Below are 13,594 nucleotides of genomic sequence, written 5' to 3'. Positions count from 1 at the left end.
AGACATTTGAATTTTTTTAAAAAATAGTAAGAACTTAAAGATAATCTCCAGATATCTTGGTTAGATCAGAGAAAGAGAACAAGTTAGAGGAAAAAATTGAGGTTGGTTTTAAACATTTGGGCTTATGTGCTATAAGATATCTCAATATATCCAGGAGGTTGAAATGATGAGTTGGCGAGTTTTGCTAACAACCTAGTGACGAGAGATAACAGCCTATGGACGACAACAGAAACTGTTGGGGCCATAATGATTTGGGGGTGTCTTCCTGGCTCATTAGAACTTCTTAAACGTCTCCCATCCACAGGAGTGGTTCCCAGAAGCCTGTGTGTAGGGTGAACCTAAGAGCCTGGCCAGGACTGACTGGATGACAGGGGGGCAGCTGACCCACACCACAGGTCTCTTCCCTTAAGAACGACAAGCAGGGCTTCCCTGGTGGCGCAGTGGTTGAGAATCTGCCTGCTAATGCAGGGGACATGGGTTCGAGCCCTGGTCTGGGAGGATCCCACATGCCGCAGGGCAACTAGCCCCGTGAGCCACAACTACTGAGCCTGTGCGTCTGGAGCCTGTGCTCCGCAACAAGAGAGGCCCGTGCACTGCGATGAAGAGTGGCCCCCGCTTGCCACAACTAGAGAAAGCCCTCGCACAGAAACAAAGATGCAACACAGCAAAAATAAATTAATTAATTAATAAACTCCTACCCCCAACATCATCTTAAAAAAAAAGAATGACAAGCAGATGCAAAGAGAAATCAGACTTTCAGTGTGGCTAGATGTGTAAAAATGATAAACTAAGGAAACGTGAATGCCAATTTCTTCTGTATGAACTGTGATCACTGAAAGAGGATGTATCATATGTAAAAAGAGAAACAGAAAAAAGAAATGGAGAGAGAATGATATAGGATTAGACTTCCAACATGAAGCCAATTCCTGGTTCCAGGTCCTTCCTGAGTACTAGCTGACTTTCTGTCTTGACTGATGAATTCTCCTAAGCCTAAGTTTTATTGTTGCTCCTTCCCACCCTCTCCTCACCCTCCCCCCTCCCTCCCCTCCCCTTCCCTTCCCTTCTCTTCCCTTTCCTTTTTTTCATTCAGGGAACTAAGATGTCTCACATTCCTTTGCAACCAGAGAAAGGACTAATAGTAGAAGACTAAAAATGATCATCCAGAAGGTGTATGTCAGGTGAGGAGCGAGTATGGGAGTCTCGAGGTACCCGGGGTGCCCACGTTGCACCGACATCAAGGGCCAAGTAGAGACAAAGATGCTGCCAGGAAGGCTGGACGGAAGTGAGCAGAGGCCTAGAGATCTACTCTAGGGACTGTGCCGACAGTAAACAATACTGTATTTCACACTTCAAGATGTGCTAAAAGGGTGTATCTTACGTTAAGTGTCTTATCACAAAATAATCATAACAGTAATAATAATAGATAAAGCGGGCAGGAGGAAACTTTCACAGGGGATGGATATGTTTATGGCATAGACAGTGGTGATGGTTTCATGGGTGTTTTCTTACCTCCAAACTCATCAAGTCATATACATTATGTACAGCTTTTTATACATCAAGAAAGAGGGGGCTGGGAACAGGAGACTTAGAAGAAAAGCAAGAGGAGACGAAAACCTTCAGTTGCGTCAACTGCTAAAAGGCCAATAAGCCAGTCTCTCCCTGCCCCATCTCTCACCACACCGATTCTCCCAGCGAAGCTTTAGTCCAAATGCCTCACTTAAATCAGTGACTGCACACAAAATAAATCAAATAATTATGCAGGAAAAAGCTGAGTACCACAAACATGCTCTGAAAAGCCATTAGTTTAGAAAATACTTATGGAGATTTTAACTTGTACAAATACCCAAGACTGGTGCCGCTGAGCCGCGAGAGGAGCCAGGAGACATTTCTGTTTTTGTTTTGTTTTGTTTTTTTACCGCTTGGCATTTGTGGTTGAGATTATTAAACCTAGCAGGACGAAGTCAAATAAGGCATATTGAAATAAGATAATCCCATAAGTGTAAGCAAAATAAGAGTCTGAAATTAATTCTAACAAAAGATGAAGGACATCTTCACATACGTGTCGTTTAAATGTCTTGAAGATACTGGACAATAAAAAAGGAAGATCTTTCAAGGCTGTGTGAACAGAGGGCATAAAAAGCAGAGAGAAATACAAATTTCTTGGCAATCAGCCTGTTACGTCTAGAGTCTTGGTGCTGGAACAGAAGCAGTGTGAAAGGAGACTAAACGGATATTTCGGGGTGTTACGCAGGGATGTGAACATCGGGCTGAGAAGCCTGAAGTTTATTCTTTAGGCAGAATGAAGGAGGACAGTTTCCTCTCTCAACCTGGGTCCTAAGTGCTTCTTAGTGTCTGAGTTTGTGTTCATCCTTTGGCAGCCAATCACGACTCGTTCTGGAGAATACTGCACATTACATAGGACTATGTCCCGTCTGTGGGGTCCTGGGCTATTTCAGCCATTTAACAAGGCTGGAGCCCCCAGTGGCACTTCTCTACATCTCCTGAGCACCTGCTCTGTGACAGGTGCTGTGCTGGGTTTAGGGCTATAGTACCGAATATGAAAATGAGCGGTGCCTTCTGTAGTCTCACAGACGAGGTGGCTGTGGACACAAACTCAGCAAGTATTTGCAACGTGTGAAGGAGGGTTGTTGGTCATCTTCTCAGGTAGAAGAAGGAAGTCAGATACCTGGGTCAGAAGAGAGAAGAATGCTGGGAGAATCTGAAAGGAGAGCAATGGTGAGTACTTGGATGATGAGCCCCTTACCAGGTTAGTGCAGGGGAGAGAAAATTCTAAGTGGGTCAAGTGCCAATAAATGAGAGTGAAGGGTGAGGTGGGCAATGTTCCTTAGGTCAAGGCAAAGGCTCATTTGCGGGTTAGACGGGATGCGCTGTGATTCTCATAGACGTGCTGTGATGGGATCTCCTTTGAGCCTCTAGCTCACTAAAGATACGTTCCTCTGAGTCTGGCATCTGACAGCCCCTTTAGATAAAGATTATCTAAAGATAAAGATATTATGACATATCTTTATAACTGGGTGCCAGGAAAAATTTCAGGTCGATGTCTTCCTTCCTGATAATCAGAATTATGTAGCTTACTGTGTCTTACTCTTTGCCATGGTAACCAGGGAGTGTAGAGACTAAATTGGTGCTCAACCAGCGCTCTTGGGTGGCACATTTCATTCTTCCTGTTTCCCATAGTTCTGAATTCTGTTTGTACTCACTTTGTTTGTATATCCTATGAGAGCATGCCAGTTACTTTCCTGTCCTCTCTCTGACACCACACCACACACACACGCACACACACACATTCTCCCTAACACCTCCACCCAGGATGCCTTATTACACCCAAAAGAATTTAAGAGAAGTGACTGAAACAGGGCATTCTACTCATACCTCTGAATACTCGCTCAGTAAACGTGTGCTGATTGTATACTAAGTTCCTAAATTCAGGCACTGGATTAGGACTGGGGGCACAACAATTAACGAGGAAAGTTACTTGCCATATCAATATGCACAGTCGGCCAGACCAGAGAAGACCTGTTAGCAGACAACTGAAACATGAATGCAAAGGAAGGTATGAAAGGCTTCAGAAGAACATAAGTTGGGGAGAGGAACTGGCCATTTTGGAGATTCAGTGTTTGTGCTGGTTGTTCTACAACTGATACTTTATACAAAATTCAACCTAAGTCAATTAGCTAAATACTATTAGCTTTGTTTAATATATAAGAATGCTAGAAGTTTAGGTATACAGTCTCAGATAGAAAAGTCTGTGTGTGTGTGTGTGTGTGTGTGTGTGTGTGTGTGTGAGAGAGAGAGAGAGAGAGAGAGAGAGAAAGAGATAATCCAATTTGAATATTTTGACTCCAATTGTGATTTCCTTTCTTTGTTTCCTTTGTCTGTATTGGGTCAGACTCGGAGGAGGAAGAGATCACCAATGTTTTTTCTGGACAGAATGTGGGCTTTAGACTTCAGCCGCTGGCTAGTAGAGTGTTTGACCTTGACCAAGTTATGCAAAGCATTACGTCTTGATTTCCTTGTCTCTAACATGGAAGAAATGCCCAGGGGTTTGTTGGGAGGATGGATGTCGTAATACATGCAAAATGTTGAGTATTATATTCAATGCATAGAAAGTACTCAATAAATAATACTTTAAACAAATAATTTATGAAAAAAAGTGAACTCAATGGGCAAAGAAAGGTAACAGTTATCAGAAAAAATAATGGTGAAAGAACTACAAGAGATTTATGGTAACTGTCCAAGAAACACCTTAAGAAGATACACCAAAATTTTTGAGGAAGTGACATGCATTATGAATAGGTTGTTTCCAAGTTAAGCTAAATTACAAATCAAAATCATGGCCTCGAGAGAAGAGGGGTTTTGGGCATATATTAGGGCAGGGATTTGATTTCAGAGGTTAAGATATTTTAAAACTATCTTCATCCCTAGACTCCCTGACTCTAATCTTTCCAACCACTACTTTATGGCTCTATACTGAAACAAGAATCATATTTTGATATTATAAGTTATTTCACTATCTTCATTAGAAATATCATTGGTTCCCTATTATTTATTCCCCAGAAAAAGTCCAGAAATTGTATCATTCATATAAGGCCCTTCAAGATGTGGGATCAATGTATTTTTCCAATCTTGCTTTATCACACTGTTTACCATGGACCACCAGGTGTCCAGAGGTTAATTGTAATTTTCTGAACTTCAGGCACATGCCTCAAGGCTGACATGTATATAGTAGACACTTAACAGATGGCAAGTAAATGAGAAAACATTCTTGTACTTTGAACCACTCTACATTTGCCAGTGATGTCCCCAGGATGTCACCGGCGAGGCCCAACCTCTGACATCATCACCTCCTCTGTGCAGCCTTGCCCAGGGCACCATTTGCAAGAGGCAACTTGGGCTGTGAGGAAGGGCTGCAGACTCGTTCGCAGGCATGCTGCAGGTCCTTCTGTCATAGCACCACTGTTTGCATGATGCTAATTCTTTACATGTCCCTTACCTCCTGTTGACTACCATAGCCTTCTAATACATTTTTAATGCATGTTTGCTATTGTAATATAAGGCAGATTAAAAAGAATCACATCACAAGTTGTTGAATTAAATTAAAGAGAATTTATGATTTAATCTAGAAAGAATTTTGAAAATATATTTCAGGCCAATCCTTGCTTCTTCCAGCATAGGAAGAAAACAAAAACTTAGAGAAAAACAAAACTGAGTCCTAGAGAGATTAAGTGATTTTTGCCAAGATTATTAATTGAGTTTTATACGCAAAGATTTTTGGCTCAGAACAGCTTCTTCATTGATTCTCCATGGCACAACTGAGGTCTGTCTGCAGACAATTCGGCTTTTAACTGCAGGCTGGTAAGGATGCTTTCAGCACTGGCTTCTCTCCCCTCTCCCTCCTTCCCACCACTTGAGTCTGCTGTCCTCTTCAACCCCCTGACCCTCAAAGCCCACACTGGCTCTGGTGGTCTTTTGAAAAAAAAAGGAGAATTTAACATGTTTTACATGTCTTAAATATTGGTCAAGGGGGGTCTAGTGACTTTCATTTGTGGTGGGTTTTGTCTGTTGGCTGGTTGGTCGGTTTGTTTTGTAATTAGAACAAGTGCCTGCCATAGGTAGTTGAGAGAACCAGAGTTCAGGAAGGTTGTATCACTGTTCAGTGGCAGAGATGAAATGGATATGAAAATAGTCTAGGTCTCAGAAGGGTCTCAGAACTTTTAGTTCACTCATTCACATCTCACTGGTTCAACAAGTTTCCTTTGAGTGCCTAAAACATGCACAGGTATCGTTCACTTATTCTAAGATGCCGAAAGGAGTTAGTGAGGAGGAAACACACAGATACTCAATCCTAAGGTATCCTGGGAAGGCAGGGTGGAGATATTCACAGGAGTGCTTGTCACCCAGAGGAAGAGAGACTGATGTCGAGGCCTTGACATTCACTGCTCCCCTGCTGCAGAGCCTCACAAGGCCCTACTCTGAAACTGCTCACCCTGCCCCTCTCATCCACAGGACGGTGAAGCAGTAGGAATCAGGGCCTTCTAAGGCTGAGTATTAAAGGTTGTCCGCTTTCACAGCAGATCATTATTCAGCTGATGTCTCATCCTATGTGTTTTCTCTACGTCTTTCCAGACAATAGCAGTGCATTTGTAAATTACTGTTCTTTTAATAACAAGTCATAACTGGGTATTCTTCTCTCCCAGGAATATCAGCTACTTTCATAATGTTTAATGCCACACATCAGGGATTTACTCTGCGTCCTTCTCCAAGCATGTCAAATGCAACTAAATTCCACTAGTCTCAGAACAGTGTATTGGATTTCAAGATAAAGCAGATTATAGTAAATGGTAATCTTTTCAAATTGGTAGAATAAAATATTAAAGTATTTCAAACAAGAATTTTAATGTGTAAATTAAATCTTTGTTAATATTTCTAGCATTTGAGCATTGAGAAGCCAGGTGGCAGGGTAATTACTCAAAGGTTACAGCTTACTGAGTTGCTGATACGTTAAATTGTTAGTCTTCTCTTCAGAACTATGTAGAAAGAGCATTTCTCCAAGTGAAACAAGAAAAGCCAATCGATCAGCTGAGATGGACGACACTAGCTTATAAGTTCCCCTATTTTTATTTTTTGGAAATGGAATTCTACCTTTGATCTGTGATGCTTGCAACTTTGTAATTGCTCAATCTATGATTTTAGAAAAAAAATAAATGGAGGTTACTAATTAAATTAATGTTACTTGTCAGTAGTTTATCATGGTCACCATAGTTCCTAATGTAAAAATGTAACTTCAAGTATGCATATGTATAGAAAATTCAAGTAGCAACAGTGACACAAACCATACAAATGTCCTGAAAAATCCAGGGTACTTGCTATGGTATCACCCAAAGTATAAAGGAATTAGAGGGGGAAAAATACCCATAGGATCATACGATTAATGTCCTGGCTCTGCCGCCTCCATGCCATGCCAACCTTGGACAAGCCAGCTTCATGTAAAACGAGGCCAAAGGTACTTTCTGATCTACTTCACCAGGTTGTTATAAAAATCAGATAATATAACATACAAAGAAAGGCTGCATCAGCTAAACAAGTATAATAAAATCTAGGAGAATATCAGATACCAAATATTCTTTGTGGTAAGACTGCTTACAAATCAAAATGTCTGTGGAGATTTTTAAAAAATGGGGTATTTAAAAAATCTGTTTCCTGACTGCAGGCTTATATATTTCATCACCAGAAGAGTAATAGCATGTTTCCTTTAGTTTTTCTATTTAAAATTCAAAGTCATCTTTTCAAAATGAGTCTACTTTTACACAAATGCACTTGCACTGGTTTTAATTAAAATTAGGTTTTGTATTTGTCTCTGCAATGAGTGAAAAATTATTTTTAATTAAAAAATCAAGAAATGTATTTTTAAAATGTGTTGCCGCTCCCATATTTGGCTAGCATGTTGATGCTTAATTAAAGCAGATAATAATTTTAGCCGACCCTAAACAACTTATTAAAGGAAGTAATTTTTTACAGTGTGTTTGCTCTGTACCAGGCTGGCCTTTATTTTTGGTGCTTCACGAAGACTGAGAGTTGAGTCCCCACAAAGTATGTGCCCACAGAAAGCTCAGTAACAGACTTTGATTCAGTATTTCTTATCTTCCCAATAGAATATATACATGAACTTTTAAAAAATAAAATAATATAACATTAAAGAAGGAAGTTCAGAGATTAGAAATTGCCAGAACCAAGAATAATTAAATGCATGTATATAAATGTGTATGTATGTGTGTGTCTGATATCTGCATAGAGATAACCTGTAACACTGGCGATAAATAAAGATATATACTTTCCTCAGTCTCTGACTCTAACCTAAGTCACAGAAGTCACATGACTGCAAATGGGGACTTTCCTGTCCATGGCTCAGTGTCCTCACCTGAGAGCCCACCTTATTCATTAGTCCACAGGATTCACCTCTCATTCAATAAGAGTGTTTTACATAGAAAGGAGTATGGTAGGATCATGTAGATTAGCGATGCTGCATTGTTTTTTTTTCCACCCCGGGTGGTGGTAGGGGTGGTCCCCAAAGGAAGAACCTAGCAGATGAGAACCAAACCAGAATAACTCTATGTCTCTATGTATTCCATCAGCTCCCATTGACAGGGAATGAGAGTGAGGCTAGAAGATTGTGCCGTGTTAAGCAGAGTGATCCTGGAGGAATACTTGATAAGCATGGGTGCCCTTCTCCTTCAAGACCAAGTGCAGCATTCCATCGGTATCCAAGAAAACTATGACTGAAAAGAAGGATAATAGAGAAATGGACTGGAAATTATCTCCTTTTCTTGTCATGACCTGTACATCGATAGATCCTATAGACAGGAGCTTCAAAACATGCCCTGGATCCTGCTGTTTGCCGTTATCTACAAAGCTACCACCCTAACAGGTAGCTACCATCATCTCTCTTGTTTATCTCCTAATGTGTGTTCTAAACTTGCTCCCTGTTGAACTAAAATGAATATTGAGGTTGCAAAGAACAAAGAGTTTTATTTGGGGTCTTAAGAATTGCAACTTGAGAGACACAGATTTGGGTAAAACCGAAGAGTGTTCAGGGAAGAGAAAGCGTCTTTGCTTAGAAAGGCAAAGCCAAGAGGCTATACTCTGACACAAGCGAGGAACAATCTGTCCTCAAGGGATGGCTGTCCTGAGTTGTTTTAGGGTATGGACCCGAAAAGTAGATAGGAATTCACAAGTCATTTTAGAAGAAAAGTACAATAAGTATCTTGAGTTTTCTGCAGATGTTCTAGATGCCTTCATTAAGACAATGAGGGGTCAAAAGGTCAGATTCCACCCAGGCTGAGATTATATATAAATCACGCTTCCTCAATGGCCTCCCTGCTCCATTTCAGAGAGCTCTCTTAACAATACTAATTCCATTTTGATTTTTCTTTCACATTTCCCCCTTTTGATGAATATCTTTCTTCAGAAAGCATTGGTGATCAACCATTTGGTTATTTGGCTTTTGCGGGCATAGGCTTCCTCAGTGCCGGGAAGGCTCATTCCCAGAGATTCATGTCCCTTGGAGGAGGGAAAGAGGTCCCTCATGCTGCCAGTCCTATTCTTCCTACTGAAATGTCCAGGGGTTAGGATTTTAGTATTAGGATCAGTATCTGAAATAATTTTGATTTATTTTTTGTTTTCCCTAAGGTACATAGAGATTATAGCTATCATGTCCTCATTTTTGCTTCCATTCAATTACTCATTGACAAAAAGAGTTAAAATAAATGCCTTAACTCTAATAATAGTGGTTCTAAGAAATACCGACTGTTTCTCTATATTTGGTTGGTCCATTTGTTGGCAGGATGGTTACTGACACCTGGAGAACACCCACAGCACAGATGATGGCAGTGACATGCCCAAGTTCATAAAAAAGATAAACCTTAGAATGAGATTCAAAATCAGAGATTCAATTCCCCAAGCCCTAAGTTTCTTGCTGGGGGTGGGGTGGTAAGAGTGAAGTGGACAGGGAATCTTAAACAAAAGTTTGTAGTTTTTAGACTAAATGAATAAAATTTTGCAAGAAAAATAAAAGAGAGTCTGAAAATGAGAACCTAGTTTTATTACTTGGTTTTCTGGAGTTCATCACCAAATTTAGTTAATGTATACTATGGTGTTGTTTCATGAAAATGCATTAAAACTGCAAAAGGTAAAATAAGGAAAGTAGAAAATGTGGAATAGTGCGAAGGTCTTCAACTTAATTCTCTTTTGAAGTCTCCAAATATTTTCTAGAATTTCTTTTCTTCTGTAGTATATCTTCTGTTGCTTTTAGGAGCAATGGCACAAATAAAGGTTTTCTCCCCCATTGTTCTGTCTTAATCAAACTCAATTCTTTAATGTTTCAATACTGAGCCTTCAAATTTGTTGTCGATAGTTTTCCTAATACTGATTAGCAAGAGGATTTCTGCCACACTTCAAGCTGACTTGATTCAGAATTGCAGGAGTGTTTCTCCTGAGAATACTTGAGTAGTAGATAAGAACGGCAATGTCAGGAATAACAACAGCCTCCTTTTATTGAAATATCGCGATGTGCCACAATGATGCTAATGAGAATTTATGTTTCTACTTATTCTTCGCAACAGCCCTTGGAGATATGCATCATTCTTGTGTTTCAGATCAAAATACATTGGTTTAGGTAAATCACTAGTTTATATAAACAAGCAGTGATAGAGTAAGATTTGACCTGAGGACAGTCTTGACAGCAAAGCTTTCTATTACCACTGCTGCTGTTGCAGCTGATGCTAACAATACTAGTAACTTACCAGAGAAAGTAGAGAGGAGGAGGGAAAGGGAGAGGGGAAAGGAGGAGGAACTGAGGGTGAAGCAAAGGAAAGAGACACTGTCGTCACTTAAAAGTCTTTCCCACTTACAGCCATCCCTCCGCGGATGCTCAGGTCCTTCATTGGCGGAGTACAGACCCACTGTGGGTTGAACCTGAGAATGTGGAACCAAGGGGTACAGAGGGCTGACTTTATTTTCTCATTGAATCTTTTGCATTCTTTGGACTGGGCAAGACTTGACAGGCGTTGGGCACTACTGGGAAGGAGCATAAGTGGATGGACAGGGTGTACACAAATAAGACAATATCCTAAAGAACGCTGTCCGTCTAGTCAGGGCTACAGGGAGTGTTAGTGAATGTCAAAGCCACTGGAGGAGGGTGAGCATAGAAATGCTGAGAGAGAGAGAGAGAGAGAGAGAGAGAGAGAGAGAGAGAGAGAGAGAGAGAGAGAGAGTGTGTGTGTGTGTGTGTGTGTGTGTGTGTGTGTGTGTGTGTGGAGGGGGGGTGAAAACCATCTTACTTAACAAACTAAGCTGATGTCCCATACCTGTCATTAATCACCCCAAGAGCATGTCAAGTGGTTGAATTAGCTCCCACCTCAGGTATCAATGTGGACAGTAACACTCAAGGGGGCTATTTAGTATATACTGATTAGACAGACGATCAAATTTGTTTAAAGAAATAGAAAGATGCCAGACCGAGGCTGCTGTATTTTGAGTGCAGCATTTATATATTCGACACTGAAATTTGCACAGTGTCTCCATGCTGGGGCAGTGCCTAACGAATAATAAACTCTGGGGAAGATTTAATCTCCTTACCTCTGCAAAGTATCTTACATAGAAGGGAGAAATTAATGTACGTGGGCAAATGGGGGAAAATGCTATCACATTTCCCAGAGACGGCCAAGTCATTCAGCACAGGAAGGTTTGAAGTTCCCAAGAAATGGCTTCTAAGAAAAATCATCACCGCCTTGGCAATCTTGCGATCAGGTTGCACAGACTACTGGCAGAAAAAGAAATAGGAAGAAATATAAAGCGCTGTGAGTCAAGCACTTGCCACCATCAGTCACTTAATCACCTCTGGACCATCGGCTTCTCGATAAGGCTTGGAGCAAACTGGGGAAAGGTTTGGGCTCATTTTGGAATGAATAGATTCCTCCCGTGTTGTCTTGGACAAAGCACAGTAGCCTGGGAGTCTGGAGTGCTCCCAATGAGAAGGCCGAGCTCCAGCTCCAGCATTAACCAGCTCTCTGACCTCGAGCCTCTCAAATTACACACATTCCTATTCTTTCTTGGGGAAACAATACACAACAAAATTAATATCATGGAACTTAAAACACTGAGACTGCTTAGAGCTCATTGCCCTCAACTTGAAAGGAAAAGATACCAAGGAAAAGAAAGGAAATGGATGTTTGCAGAGTTCCCTCCATCAACTCCAGAGGTACACTGAAGTGCTTGTGTACTTTGGGCATTTAATCCTCAGAACACAATGAGATGTATAGTCTTACCTGCATCTTGCAGATAACGGACTAGAAGCTCAGGTCATTTACGAATATGTCTTCCTGGTTAGACCCATCAGATTCCAAATCAGACCTCATAGAAGCACACAACATTGGTCCATATATTACATACTTGAAAGGCACAGTGCCAAGTAATGGTAGGGGGAATCCTCAAAATAGAAAGTCATAGAGGAATAAGGAACCATGAAGAGATCACCGCACTTAGAGTTAGAGACATAGTTTTGAACACAGCTGTCATTCACTAGTTACTACTTTGGGTAATTCAGAGAACTTCTCTGAAACTACATTCTCATGTGAAAAAATAGGGGGATAATAATAGTTCTTTTATATTGTGAGGATCCCACATCCATAATTAATTATAATGTTCTACAAAGGTGAAAATTATAATATGCAAATAGAAGTTATTTTTAATATATGAAATAAACATTGACATAATAATGAATTAATATTTATTATGCTTCTCTTGTATTAATGATCATGCTATATTTGTAACATCTGTTTTTAGCTCTTGTTTTCATCCTATCCAAGAGGACATGGAGAATCAAAATTTTAATTTTTTGAACTAAGATGTTAACACAAGGCACAGCAAACAACATATGCTAGTAAATACTTGTTGAATGTATGACAAATGTCAGGGAAAAAACTTGCAAAGAGCAGAGAGAGGGCAAAACATAAGTTTTGAGAGCTCCTCAAAAGGCTTCATGGAAGAAGGTCAGCAGTCAACTACAGATAGAGGAACAGCAAGCAGAGAAGGGCTGATGACATCCAGGTCACATTGGCTTCCAAGGAAATTGTGATTCCTACCTGCCCAGGGGTCGTTGTGATATCCCTGGCTTAGCGTTGAAATCACTGGACTCACACCACATGTCTGAGCCTGTTGGTCTGGGTTACACTAGATTTGTGAGCTTCAGAAAGAGATTTTTAGTAGCAGGGAAGTCATGAGATGGCAGTTACCAGCTGGGTGCAGAATGGGGTCAGGTATAACCTGGACTCTGGCCAAGTGAGTACCAGGCCTGCGTAAGGAAGCCAGAGAAAATTACAGAGAGAAAGCCACATGCTCATTCTCAGGGTACTCGCAAAGTTAAGAGGTCTACTAAGTCTCATCCTAATCAAACATTCTCTCCCTTCTACAACATGAAAACAAATAATCATCTTAGAATAACCTCGGTTAATTCAGACACTTTTCCCTTCCCTTACTTAGCCATCCAGCCATCTGTCCATTCATTTTTGTCTGATTCATTTATTTACCAAATGAGTATTTTGAACTTGCTGGGTTAAGCTCTGGAAATAAAAAGATGGGAAACAAGCACAAAAACAAAAATGAAAGAATCATGTAGCTTCTTCCCAGTCCTCTGAAGTGGCTGGTTTCTCAGTGTTCAACTAAATGCTTTGCATACGTTGTCAAATTTAATTCTCACAACAAACCTGAGTAGATTAAGCTTCTGAAGTCAGACTGGGATTTCCCACAGCAGATAAATTTGAAATCTAATGCTGTTCTTAAAGGACAAACTAGTCTTAATCTAGTGTTAAATACAATAAAATGTTTCTGCTTCTCTGCAATCTCTCTATTCTACTCGCAGTCTTTTTCTGCCCATGGCTCATAGATGCACATGTTAATCTTACTGTTTTAAGCAACAGAACAAGTACAAGGACCATGTAAATACTACTTCATTTGGAGAAAACTTAGATACCCTATACCGTTTCTCCTGAATCACTGAGGTCCTTCCTTACTTCACTTA

This window comes from Tursiops truncatus, chromosome 17 (assembly GCF_011762595.2).
Source record: "Tursiops truncatus isolate mTurTru1 chromosome 17, mTurTru1.mat.Y, whole genome shotgun sequence".
Taxonomy (NCBI): Eukaryota; Metazoa; Chordata; class Mammalia; order Artiodactyla; family Delphinidae; genus Tursiops; species Tursiops truncatus.
This window is presented reverse-complemented; position numbering follows the sequence as displayed.